Genomic DNA, 14,087 nt, shown 5'->3' with positions numbered 1-14,087 from the left:
AATGTGGGAAACCATTCGCAGCAAGAGCTTGGTCTATGGTAAGCACTCAGCAAATGTCCATGTCATCCTGCTCTCTCACGTGTAAGTCCTGTACCTTGCAGCCAGCTCAGAATATCACTCCAATAAGTGGAACTGGAAAAGAAATAGAAAAAAAAAAAAAAGAAATTTAAAAAGTTTTTAACTGTTTGATTTAGTCAGCTAGAAAGTCTCCATTATTGCCCTGAAGAGGAACACCCATGAGGCCTGACAGGAGACATTAACACAGAAAGGATGGTATCTTAGCACATTTGTGTCTTGAATAAGGAAGTAAGCATAGGCATGGGGGCTTACAAACAACAGAAATGTGTTCCTTGGAGTTCTGAGGCTGAAAGTGCCAAGAGCAAGGGTGCTGGCCGACTTGGTGTCTGGTGAGAGGTCCCCTTCCTCATGGATGGAATTTTCTCACTGTCTTCTTTCAAGGTGAATGGGCAAACAAGCTCTCTAGAGTTCTCTCTCTCTCTCTCTCTCTCTCTCTCTCTCTCTCTCTCTCTCTCAGGTAAAAGCTATAGCCAGAAGTTTCTTGGTCCTGCCCGCCCCACGGTCCGGCAGCCGCTTATAAAATAACCACTCAGAGGCTTATATTAATTATACACTGTATGGTCTATGGCTTCAGCTTCTTGCTTGCCAGCTCTTTCACGTTAAATTAACCCATTCCTATTAATCTGTATGTTGCCACTTGGCTGTGGCATTACTGGTCTGCTGGCATCTCTTCAACCTTACCCTTCTTCTCTCATTATTTCTTTTGGATTTCCCACCTGGCTCCATCCTGCCCTGACATAGGACAATGCAGCTTTATTTATTATCCGATGGGAGCCACACATATTTACAGCCACACATATTACAGAAAGACATCCCACAGCAAAGCATCACTTTCACTCAGAGGAGTGCCATCCTTAAGATGCCATAAACGTCTTTCAAAGGCTCCCCCTCCTAATACTACCACTTTGAGGATAGGATTCCAGTGGATGCATTTCAGGGGGACACCAACTTTCAAACTACAGCCGACTAGAACTGGAGAGGTCTCTTTTCATTCGGGTCAGCACAATTTGGCGGACAGATGAATTTCTCAGTGAAGGAACATCTGATGTTAATACACATCCGAGGCAGCGGGTGCTCGTGTCTGGACACACTAGCAGTTCACAGCCGACAAGGTGGTGTTTCTCACCGGATAGACTCAAGATCCACCCGTTATGCGTCTCTGCTCATTTGCATGAAGAAAGAAGTCTTCAGGTGCTGAACCAATGAGCTACTCAGTGTCTAGGAACAAAATCCATTAAGTTCCCCACATTACTATCTAGTTTCAACAGTTTTTTTAAGAGACATAGTTTTACATTTATTTATTTGTTTGGCTGGTTGGTTGTTGTTTTTTAGGGGAGTTTTTTTTTTTTTTTTTTTTTTGTGTGTGTGTGTGTGTGTGTGTGTGTTGAGACTACTTGAGAGCATGTGGGTTCAGGGGATTGAACTCAAGTTGTCAGGCTTGGCAGCAAGTGCCTTTACCAGCTGAGCCATTTCATTGGTCCAAAAGGAGTATTTTTTGGCAAATAAGCCCTGTAAGAAATCTACCAGCACGAATCCAACCACATTGCTACAAACATCTGCTTTCCTGTCAATCTATGCAATGCCATGGCAAAGTCTCTGTCACCACTGAAGGGATCCCTGGAGGCAGGGACTTCAATGGCTGGGTCAGATTTCTGCCAAAGGATTTGTATTGTGTTTTCTCAATCAAAGGAAACAAAAAGAAAAGCACGTAAGGGAACTGTACACTACTAACTATACAGGTACATGGCCACTCCTCAAGATACCTGATGAGAAACATCACAAGTCATGAAGAGTGTGATCAGACACTGCATCATCCATTCCTGGTTCTTGCCAAATAACCTTAAAGCAGACATAAGGCATAAAGAAATATTTATACTATAAGAAGAGCTTTATTCAAAGTAAGTCAAAATATCAACCATCTCCCAATACATTCTACCCACATGTTTGTGGTTATCAGAATCCACAACTCCATGGTGAAAAGAACTGTATTCCTCCATTTAAGATTCTGACGCTGTGCACATGGCATGCTAATTCAACATTATAAAAGAGGTTATGAACAGAGATCAATCAAGTTCAAGCAGGTTACTTTAACTGAGGAATTTGATAGCATTCATTATTGAAAAAAAATCATAACCCACAATTCCATAGTTTCTTACTGTTCTCTGATTATTTAAGGTCAATTTGGAAAAGTTTCCAAGCAAGTAGTCCAAACCGAACCCCCTTTCCAAACTTGCTATTTGATTAGTGTTTAAATACGTTTATGATACAAGCATTACAACTCTCTAAAAAAAAAAAGCACCCCCTCCTCCCCAAACCCCACTAATTTAGGTTAAAAACAAAGTAATGGCAGCAAAAGTGTCTTTAAGTTTTTGCAATAATCCTTCCAGTACTTTCGCCTCCCTAAAGGCTCCAGATGTGACCAGCCACTGCAAAATGGGAAGTGGTTTATCAGCACTCTGCAGTGGGAACTGGCACCTGTAATTTTACTCATATTTTGCATCAGCGTTATTAAAACACCAAAAAATGACCAAGTCCCCTTGGTTTTGTGTAATCACCCATACAACCCTCGGGGTGACATGCTCTGTAAGCTGGCTGCCATTCATCTTGAAGGTGACAGTTACTGCAAGCAGCTTTCTGTGTTGTCTGGGTAGTGACTGCGGCTAGAGCCTTCTGTAGGGAGTTTCCTGCTGATGTCTGGGGCTGGAAAACACTGTTGAAATGTTGTTCTTGATGCCTTCATATAACTGACGGTTGATCATTTTTCACAATGTAAACAACTCCAGCTCTTGCTTTTGTTTTTGTTTTTCTTTATTTCTCCTCCTTTCTCTGTTGTTAATACTTATCTGTAGCTGAAATGAGGACACCTCAGTCTGGAGTGAAGATTTAAAAAAAATAAACATTTGAGTCATGTGATGACGATTAGCCACTTCGTGACCTGTTCCCACTTTACCCTTACCTCCTCTTCTTAAGCCTGGGGCTGTTACATCCTGTCTAAGGTTTTCCTGGCTGCCAGCTTTAGCCTGCCTTCACCTTCCCAGCTGTGTGAAAACACAAAAAGTACATTTTGCTGGCTGGCACTTCAACCATGCAGATGACTGGAATTTCGCCTTCGCTTGACTGCTGGTTTCCAGCGCTCAGTAGTCACAAGTTGTAGTTTGGTATCTCTGTAATATCCACTTGCTTTTAAAGACAGTCTCGGCTCTTGACTCCTTTAGACAGGATTGCCCGCTCAGGTGCCCGGAAACGGGTCATTCAAAAGACACTTTTGTGAGGCTTTGACATGCATGTTCACTGAGAGCTGGGAAGCCCAGCGTCGAAGGGACTCACCTGGGATTGTGTCACTACCATGCTAAAATCGGGACAGTTCATGGCCAACACAGTCTGCTTGGTTATATTGCCTTGGGAACGACAGGCAGCACCACTAGAAAATTCTCATTTCTGGCTTAACTGATACTTTGGCTTGTCTCTGCACCTTATTGGTGGTTGTAGCTGGAGAATTTCTCTGTAGCTCCTGCCAAGCCCCGCCAGGCCCAGAGCCCACTTATAAAATAAACACACAGACACTTATATTATTTAAACTGTTTGGCCTAATGGCTCAGGCTTCTAGTTATCTAGTTCTTATGTCTTAAATTAATCCATATCTATAAATCTATACCTTGTCACGTGGCTCATGGCTTACCGGCGTCTCCACATGCTGCTTGTCATGGAGGCGGCTGGCAGTGTCTCCTTCTGCCTTCCTGTTCTCTCAATTCTCCTCTCTGTTAGTCCCACCTATACTTCCTGCCTGGCCACTGGCCAATCAGTGTTTTATTTATTGACCAACCAGAGCAACAGATTTGACATACAGACCATCCCACAGCAGGTGGTAATTAACTATTTCTTGATGCATTAAAATAGCTTCGAGATCAAGGGGTTGAGGTCAAGTCATCCAGGAGTTTCTACCTGCTGCTAGCTGTGCATAAGCATCCTTTCAAGGTACTCAGCAAAAATCAGAGTACCCGTCTTTATCTCCTGGGCTATTTTCTAAATTATTTTTAGTGTCAGCAGTGACCTTACTATTTAGATCTATTCAAATAACTTACTGTAACACAAAACTTAGGCCCAGGAGTGGACCTGCTTGTCAATGTTAGGAGTCACATTAAATATGTGAAGCCATGAAGTGTGTCAGTGTCCAGGAGACAAAAAGAGGCCGAGTGTCACTTCTCTACTCTAACGTAAGATCTCATGGGTAACCGGACCAATGAGAGTGACCACAGTGTCCCAGCAACAGCTCTGTCAGAAGCCATGGATGTTCACAACTTACGAGGTCCGTTACTAAACACACTTTTCCCTAATAGAGTTTTGATGGTTTGACCCCTAATCCTCTGCATGTCACTTCAGTTTAAAAGATAATTTCCAAATCCTGAGACATCACCAAATGTCTCAAAAGGTAAATTCTTAATGGAAAACAGTACTTTCTATTGACAGCAGCTCTTTTACAGGTACAAGGAGATACTCCTCCTACTGAAGGCATCAGAAAGTCCTTCTGATTCGGGCGCAGCTGAAGAGACACCCCCCACTTCTGTCTTTCCCTCTCAGTGTAGGAGAGTCTCTCAGGGGTAAAGAGAAAGCTGGTGAGAAGAAAGACCTCCCCCTGCATCAGCCCAAAGCCCTTGGAGAAGTCCTGGAACTACCTGTGTCTAATTAATCTCCTCTGCTGTATTCCCTCAGCACTCACACACTCATAATTATATTTATGACTGTAACTGTGTTATATTACAGTTCAGATCCCCTTACAATAAATACCACCATGATGAAAACCTCAATATATATACATTTGAAAAGATCCCAACTTAAGCCAATAACTTATGTATTTCAGGCATTCAGTACAGTGGAGGTCTAGCAATATATAACGATTTCAACACTCCTTCAATTCTGTCACAAGGGAATTTGAACATGTAACTATATTCATCATCATATAAGAGCACAAGGAACCTTTCCCTAGATCATGAGACACTCAACCAAATGGTCCCTAGCAGTTTCAAATACTGGGGATGCTTCTTAAACACTAAAACAACTGAATGATTCGTGATAGAATTGAATGAAAAATTTAAGCTAGACCCTCTTGCCTACAATAATGGCATCACTAACACTGTTAAGTAGCTATGTGCGTGGCTTTCATTCTTTACAGGTCTCTTTTTTGGGCATTTGAATGACGGAAGGGAAAACTGAACCCTGATGTGAAGTAGTCTAGGCCCTTGCTCTTCCCCATGCTTTTCCAAAAACCCACTTCCTTAATGTCATCCAATGGCGGAAGCGCTGTTTCTGCCAGTGTGATCCTGTGTACACCAGCATCAACTGGCTGCTTCTGTTCTGACTCTGGCTTATCGTGTTTCCATACGTCCATATTATTACAGAGATTTAATCCTGCATTTCAAGTGGAAAACAGTTCAACATGGACACCAACGGTTCACGATAATTTTTACTTCATAGTAACAGCACTGGAGATTCAGAGTATCAAAAACTAGACAAATTTATTTTTGGTTCTATAGAAGTTGGGGGTTAGCCCAGACAAAAGGCAACAGTGACTAGTGTGGTGATTTGTCTTTATACATAAACTGTGATACACATGTGTCTTCTATTTTAGGAATTTGGGGAGGGTGTGGTATGGAATAAAGCCTTCCTTCATCTACAGAGCTAGAATTGAGGCAGCTGAGGGAGCTTTTGAGTAGCCTACTCCAGCTTGTTATATTTCTCAACACTTACCAATTCAGGGCCTGCAGTAGCCGAAGGATAAGGTCTGATGGGAACTAGAATATTCATTCTTTGTTTAATAAGTTTCAATGTAGTTAAAATGCATATATTTAAAAAGAGCATCATAGTGGCTTTATAGAAATTTAAAACATTTTAAGTTTAAAGGCATAAGTAAGATAAACAAAAGCTATTTGGTATGGGTTCCATCCTCAGCTTTAAAGGCATAAATAAGATAAACAAAAGCTATTTGGTATGGGTTCCATCCTCAGCTTTAAAGGCATAAATAAGATAAACAAAAGCTATCTGGTATGGGTTCCATCCTCAGCTTCACTTAACTCCCACCAGGAACCCTGGTTCTTGCCCAACATGAGATCTTTGAAATGAGAACAAAATGAATATTGACATTTCTACTGCTAATATTAATAGGCAATGGGGTTGAGAAGGTTGAAGATTGTCCCCTGGAAGAGACTTCTCTAAGTATATGCTACACATCCTCACCAAGAGAAGGAATACATGACGAGAAGAGAGGGAATATGTGTTGGAGGAATCTTTCACAGTCATTTCTTTCATTCTTGAAAGAGTAGAGAAAATGTCCAAGTACAAGGGAATATGCTTTTGACTCATATTAACAATCTTACTTTAACCTGCACACTAAGGGGCCTGAAGAGCTAACCATCCCAATCAAAGTGCAAGATTTTATGCACCAGCAACTTAAATAAAGGTAAGCTGATATTAAGTAAAAATGCTGCTCTGTCGTTGTATGTGTGTGTTTGGAAAAGAAGATTCACTGGATCCAGAAAGACAGATAATTGGTAGAGATTGCTCATTATGAAATGATTGGATTGGAAAAAAAAAAAGAATTATTTGGTCTAGTGATTAATTCACAACTTTGCCAATGAATTGTATGTTTTAAAATTGTGAGAAACAATAATTTTTACTTCATAGTAACAGCACTGGAGATTCAGAGTATCAAAAACTAGACAAATTTATTTTTGGTTCTATAGAAGTTGGGGGTTAGCCCAGACAAAAGGCAACAGTGACTAGTGTGGTGATTTGTCATAAAGTGGTGGATTTTATATTCCCAATCAAACTACTCTGCCCCCTTTTGTTCTCATTGGCTGAGTTCTTCAGGGAGATACAATCTTCCTGATGTCTAGTACTGCCTCCTCCCCAAATTCCCCATCCTATTGGCTCAGGACACAAAACCTTATCTACTGATGCTCTCTTCTGCTGCACGGGCTCAGTTATGTAGTGACTACTTGTAACTTTCAACCCTCGGATGAACGTAGAGTATGGAGACAAGTAGGTACCAGATGCCAGCCAAGGAGAATAGGGGCCTCGTGCGTCCTGCTTGTCTGTGATTCTCTGGTGAGCGATAAATCCACCTCATGCTGAAAACAGCCTGTGATGATTTATTTCTTACAAAATAAGGATTCTGTGGCATCTGCTGTATCTCAGAAAATGTGACAGAGGAATTACTGGCCCTTTTACCTCTAGGCTCTGAGCTATGCCTGGCTAGGAATCGTCACTAGTCCCAGGGGTTGCCAAAGAAGGAAGTTTGGATGATCCTAAGAAACCCTGATATCTAAAAATCAATCAATTGACAAACCAATAAACAAGGGGATAAACTTGATGTCTGTGTGAGTTCAAGTGAATCCTGCACTCAGACCTTTGGCATTGGCCTAAAAGCCAGGCTGTTTCCTGGGCTCTAAAGACAAATAGGATCTTTGAGCCTATGGCATGAGTTCAACCCAGCAGTTAGGCCTCTGAGCAGGAGGGAAGTGACTGAGGACGCCAGGAGGCTAGCAAAGGACCTTTGACTAAAAAGTCACATGGTTCTGAGTGCCAAACAGAGCCAAGTGGACACCTGACTCCAAGAGACACACTTTCTAGAAGGAGCTTTGAGCCAGTGAGCTCTTCCCCCAACCATCACCACCAGAACCAATTGTCAACCTTATAACCAATATTCTATTCAGAGGGCTGAGTGAATAATGCCTTAATACTCGTGTACAAACTACTGTGCTGGAACTGGGAGACCTATTGCAGTACTTTCAACCTGGGGTGGCTTTGATTTTGATGTGTTGACACTGGAGATAACTAAAGCCATTCACCTAAGGCCTGCAGGTACCTGCAGATATTGACTAATTTAAGCTCTACCACTAGAAGGTAGGGATGCTCATCTTTGTTTTGGAGATGAGGGCATTGAAGCTCAGGGGTGAGTGTGTGTGTGTGTGTGTGTGTGTGTGTGTGTGTGAGTGTGGGTGAATTTACATGAGTAGGTATAACTAGTAAATGACAGATCAGGAATTCAAAGCTCTGCTGCTGGCGGTCATTGCACTGTACTCTTCCCACTGCGGCGAACAGTTGGTGCGGGGAGAAGCACCAAGGTTTGCTTAAATCACAGCAACAACCTACAGCTCGACACCAGAAGGATTATCAAGGATGAGTCATCATTTCTGTTCTGGTCTCCTTGTATTGTCTCTGCAATAGCTGTCTCCCAAAGTTAATATCCAATACCTCGTCCAAAGGAAGGGACTAAAATTCCCCCAAGGTCACTTAAAAATAGCTAACCTTGCAACAGGAAATAAAGATCTCTGTAATGTCGGGAGTCTCAGGTTCAGATCCCAGCCCTGCTGCTCAGTGCATTTGTTAGGCAGGTCAGGGTTGGCTCCCTGCTGCCCTGTTAGTAGCAGAAATGATGGCGCCTAGTGTTCGGGACCCAGGTCTGACGGAAGATAAACGGCAAAGTCAAAGCAAACTGTACATGGTGCACAGTAATTACCTGCCATCATACTCTCTCCTGTGTGTGTGTTGTATATGTAGGTGTGTTTTGTTGTTTGGTTGCTTGGTTGGTTTTTGTGGCAGAGTCTTACCAAGACTCTGTGTAGCCCAAGCTGGCTTCGATCTTGCATGGTAGCCCAGGTTAGCTTTGAACTTGAGATTCTGCTGCCGTTGTCTGCCCTGGTGCTGGGATTACAGATATGGATCACTGCACTGGCTTGTTATTTTTAACAGTTTTATACACAAACTAAAATTTGACACTCATTTCTTTCAAAATTATTTTTGTATGCCCCAATTCTTTCCTGACACTTAATTTTTAAAAAATTACAATTTTGTTAGGTAGAACCTATTTTCTATTGAAAATGAACCAAATTAGCAATTATGCAAACCTTAGTCTTTAAATTTTATATAAGATTTTGGAATATTGTAGATTATACAGGAAATCAGTCCAAAATTAGTTTGGGTCACTTAACATTATGATTGTAGTTGAACATTTTCCTTGAAGCTAAATATTTTATAATAATTTATTCAAAGAAGTTATCATCTAGTCTGTTCCTTCAGATTCATATGCCTGACAAGAAAGAAAGCCATCGGAAACTTCAGATAAATAATAAATGGGACTGTGGCTTCAGAAGGTACTCGACTAATACTGTCTTCAAAGTTTTCAAGAATGAAAGGAAGTGCTTTGGAATAAAACCAACAGATCCAGGAGGTGGGCTGTTTGCAGTGCTGAGGTTCCCCCCGCTCCCTTACCACCCAGACCCTTTGCCATACAAGACTTTCCAGGACCTCCAGAGCATGGGGGCGGGGGTGGGGGGGGACGGGGACTGGTCACGTGGGGGCTGTCAGCACTTTGTACACAGCCCAAACCAAGCAATCACCAAAGGATGCTTTGTGTGGTTTGGGTTTGTATCACATCCAGTGAAATTCCTTCTAAAGACTCAAAATCTAAATACACTTCTGACTGGCCTCAAACTCTCCTTCCCCTGCTTCATAGATCTGTGATTCTGCTTGCTTCTTTCCCCAGCCTCATCCTTTCTAATTGTGCCCTCATAGCCCAGTGAACTGAGGTAGCCTGGGACAGACTGTGCTCCGTCTCCTACCCCAGGGTTAAAACATTTCCTCTCAGGTACACCGCCACTGCCCTCCATCTGGCTGTTGCTGTTGTGGCCTTTTCTCTGGAAAGTTTTTCTAGATTTGCCTGTCTGCAGGCAGGTAGGCTGACTCCTTGAAGTGTTCTCAGAACACTCAACACCAGTATCACACCAAGGCTTCTAGCCAAAGGCTTGCTTTCCAAATCTTTCCCACTGTACCATAAGCCTGTTTTGTAGCCTCAGTTTCTAGCCCATTGTCAGAGAGAGAGAGAGAGAGACAGAGACAGAGACAGAGACAGACAGAGACAGAGAGACAGAGAGACTCTGAGTAATTATCTGAGAAATAGATGAATCTGAATCTACACTTAAATTCAACAGAAACATGCACTTACCTTTCAGATAATAAGAGGATACACATATGTAAAAGATCCTACGTTCTTGCAGATGGCATGAGAATTCCTGTAGGAAGAGGCTTGCTTTGCTATGAACAGGCTCTGGTAAGTCAAACTTCGAGCTGGCATCATGCCCAGTGCAGAACACTCTGCCCAGCAAAGCAGCAGGTACAAAACCCAAAGGCATCCTGGGTGAGGGGATCAGAGGGAAGATTCTACCCACCTAAAGGCCCGTGTAGAAAGAGACTGTAGGGAACACAATGCTCCTTTGATTAAGTTTTCTAGGTGGTATGTTATGGAAACCTCTTCCTTCCGTCCATCCTATGAGAGCTAATTTGACAATTAATGTTTGTGTAAAAGTTTTATCACTTGCAAAATGCTAAGAGGACAAAGGGAAATGTCAGCATGTGTGCAGCACACGTTTTCTGAAGTTCGCATCTTCTTGTCCCTCTCTATGGATTTCCAAACAAGTGCAGCTCCCAACAGCCTACAAAGCAAGAGCTACCAGAAACAGAAAGTCTTTAGGTCATGACGTTGATCTGCCTTTCTTGGGAGACAAACATCAGCACATGTCCATCCTCTAACTTGCCTGCCTCTCCAGGAGATAAAATCACCCCAGACTACCCAACCAAGCCGGAAGCGCAAACTTACAGGACCTTCAATTCTAATTTTAGCTTCGTCTGTGTGGCCTTTATCATTTCATGCACTCAATTAAGAAGTCAGTGACTTTAAATCAGACTCTACGGATGGAAAATGTCTGAGTACAAAAATTGGGGGTGTGCTTGTTACTTCGACTCTCTCTCCCTCTCTCTGGTAAGGGTTTTGTGTTAAAACCTTCATGTGGCTGTGCCAGTCTGGAGAAGCTGACGAAGTTTAGCGAAATGGATATTCAGAAATCCCTACTGAGAGACGGAAGGACTGGGATCTTGAAGGCGAAGCATTGCACTGTCGGAGGAGAAGGAAGTGAGGCCTGTGCCACTATGACATGAATGCAATGACATGCGGGACACCAGGGGAGAGAGGTCCTGTGGAACAGAGGGCTCATGAGAGTGGACCACAAGTGGATGAGGGGGGAGGATTTCCTCCATCCCCTGCCCTAAAATTATATTATTATGTTATTGGCTGAGGCTTTTTGCTTGAGTAGATTACATCACCCCATCCATTGCTGTGAGTAACCTGAGCGTGACTGAAAAGATGGTCCAGAAAGCTTTGTGAAGGGACATGGAATGCTCTTCATTTAATGGTTCCTATTTTCTTCCCAGATGGCAGAAAATTAGCACCATGTTTTCACACTTGTCAACGTATCCCTTAGACATGACCTAAAGGTGCTCAGATCACCCATACTCAAACTTGGCCATGGGAGCTGTTTTAAGGGCCATATTCTTCTTTTCCCATGTTCTGTCCATCACAGCTCAGGGTAAGCCAGTAGAGCTCTAAGGTTGGTACCTTTTTAGGTATAAGAGATATGCACACTAGAGATCCTCACTTCTGAAGAGTAGAATGGAGTTGAATATAGTCAATAATTTTGCCATACTGTGTTCAACACATTATCAAGAAATAAGATACTAATGATGTTCACATCTATGATCATGGTGTGATGCCAAACATTTAAATAAGTTCATCTCAGGCTTACATCTCCCCCATAGCTATTAACAAACAAACAGTGGACACTTCCTTGCCCATTACCATCCAGATCATTGATTGAGTCTGTAGCCTCCCAGACATAAAGATTACTTGACAGTATTATATGAAGAAAAATCTTGTTCTGAATGGATCTAAATTACCATCTTGGATTTAAAAAAAAAATCCTGGAGGACTTTGTTCAAGGAAAACATAGGGGATATGTCTTATCAATCTAGATTGATAGTTATTGGCTCTGTCTCTCAAATATTACCTTGAAACATGCTCCCAGGATCGCAGCCCACTTTTCGGAGTCTAGGGGAACATGAGGAACTTCACAGAGGACTCAGGCCTCTCCTTGAATTATTCGGTGCACTCCTTTAGGTTGGGAGAGGAAAAAGCTAGACTCCCCCACCATTAGCTTAAGGATCTCTGAGTCAAAAGAAATCATACAAAAATTGGTAATTCTAGAAATTTCTGGATTCCAGAGTTCAGAGCCAAATATATTTGAATTCTAAACATCTTAATGTCATCATGTGAGCAAGGACTGGGCATTCTAGCCAATCTTCTACGACTGGTTATGTTATTGAAATTACTCAGAAGGGGAGAAAACCAGTGTTCCAATAATATTGTTTAGAAAAGAACTGAGGTGTAGATTCAGAGCACATCTAGACATATCACTAACCTATGGCTCAAGTAGAGAATGGATTATAGCAGGGTTAAAAGGCTCACAAATGAAGAAGTAGTATTAATATGTAGCTCAATATTAGAACCAGGTGGCTATTTGTTCATGAGAAAACTAAAATGCACATAGCTTTGCAATTTGTTACCACTTTGAGCAAGTGGCATTTAGTATAATTTTCATTCATAAGGGAAGGGAATGGCATCGTGCATCCAGAATAAAAATAAAATGTGACTCACTGAAACAGTAGTTTAATGAAAGGTTATTTGTTTGTATTTTAAAAGCACATTGTAACATTACCTAGAATAAATATTGCTATTAACCTTCAGCTGTGAAGCGATTTTCAATAATGAGATGAGGCATAATATCAAAGAGAATTTTCTAGCACAAATAAGAATAATTAGGGATACCAAATAAAAGGTAAGACTGCTTCTTTGAAGCTAGCCAAAGGAAGACAAAATTAGAAGTTTACCCAAAATAGTGTAGGTAGGAACCCATCTTATTAAAAGTAAAACAAAATAAGGGAATGGCCACCCAAAGTTGCACGTCAGTGATTTCATTGGGAAGGTCTTTATAGATATATAATTCTAATTAGTGGAAAATTCAAATTATGTTTATAAACACTAGTAAAATGCTATCATTCCATAACATTTTACTTGCCCAGCACCTAGTCTATGAGACATTTTATAGAAGAAAAAGGTTCATTAATTTTACTAATTCCCCATTTTATAGATGAAGAAGCTGGAGCACAAAACATTGACAACACAAGAAACGGCAAGTTTCCAAAGAAGGAAAAGACATGATTTCTCTAGGTTCCTTTCTCCATGTTATTCCTCCAACCGTTAACACGTTAACCACATGGGCACAAAATACAAAGGGGGGACCCCCGATGAGAGTGGAACCAAGAGGATAGTAGTACTTCACACAGCCAAGACGTCATTCAAACCCCTTCAAACAGGTGTGAACCCCAGCTCTGCCTTATCCAGAGGAAGATATTGATACAACCCGAGCATTTGCATCCCAGTGTCCTTTTCTTCAGCTTTGTGTTTCGCTTTGTTTCTGTTTTCCCAGACAGGGTCTCATGTAGCTCAGACTGACCTGGAACCCCTCCTCTCCCCTCCACCTTCTGAGAGCTGGGGTTCCAGGTCCTGCCTGTCCCACCCAGCTATATTTAGTGTCTTTGTGGCAGGTAAAGTCCATGCCATTGTTGGCAATGTCAGGCACAACATGACCTGCACAATGGAGGTTTCTTTAGGGAGTCCTGCCCTAGAGTAATAGAGCTGGGGTGACCCTGTCTTTGCTATACCTGGGCTGAAATCACAAGTTAGGGAAACCCAGTCCAGCAGGGGAGAACCCAGAATCTCTGAGCAGCTAGCTAGAGTGCCTGAACAATGGATGTCTGAGCAACTAGTTAGAAATACACCTGCCACAATGAGCAACACAGCCACTGTTGTTAGTGATTACACACACACACACACACACACACACACACACACGGGGCGGGGAGGGAAGGAAAGAGAACACAAAACCATTAAAAGCAGTATCTATTACCACTCTCATGCTGAGGTATTCCTGTGTTTTGCAAGCGGCACCTAACATGGAAGAAGAGAGGCAGAAGAAGGACATGGGGAAGAAGGAGGGACCCGATGGAGAGGGCTGCTGCTGCTCCCCTTACTGTAGGCCACAGATCCACCCCCCCCCAGAAGC

General features: G+C 42.2%; 1 long non-coding RNA gene across 2 annotated transcripts; it reads left to right on the top strand.

Annotated features, from left to right (window-relative positions):
• Positions 1-7,715: 7,715 nt before the first annotated feature.
• Positions 7,716-13,870, top strand: LOC143268774 (uncharacterized). Of its 2 annotated transcripts, none has more exons than XR_013044905.1 (4): positions 7,716-7,935; positions 9,154-9,304; positions 10,086-10,183; positions 13,113-13,870. It is a non-coding gene; the product is annotated as an uncharacterized LOC143268774 (long non-coding RNA). The 2 variants fall into 2 exon arrangements; XR_013044904.1 differs by having other exon boundaries at positions 7,716-7,977.
• Positions 13,871-14,087: the final 217 nt, after the last annotated feature.

This window comes from Peromyscus maniculatus, chromosome 15 (assembly GCF_049852395.1).
Source record: "Peromyscus maniculatus bairdii isolate BWxNUB_F1_BW_parent chromosome 15, HU_Pman_BW_mat_3.1, whole genome shotgun sequence".
Taxonomy (NCBI): Eukaryota; Metazoa; Chordata; class Mammalia; order Rodentia; family Cricetidae; genus Peromyscus; species Peromyscus maniculatus.
Note: the sequence above shows the minus strand (reverse complement) of the source record. Positions and strands in the feature narration are given on the sequence as shown.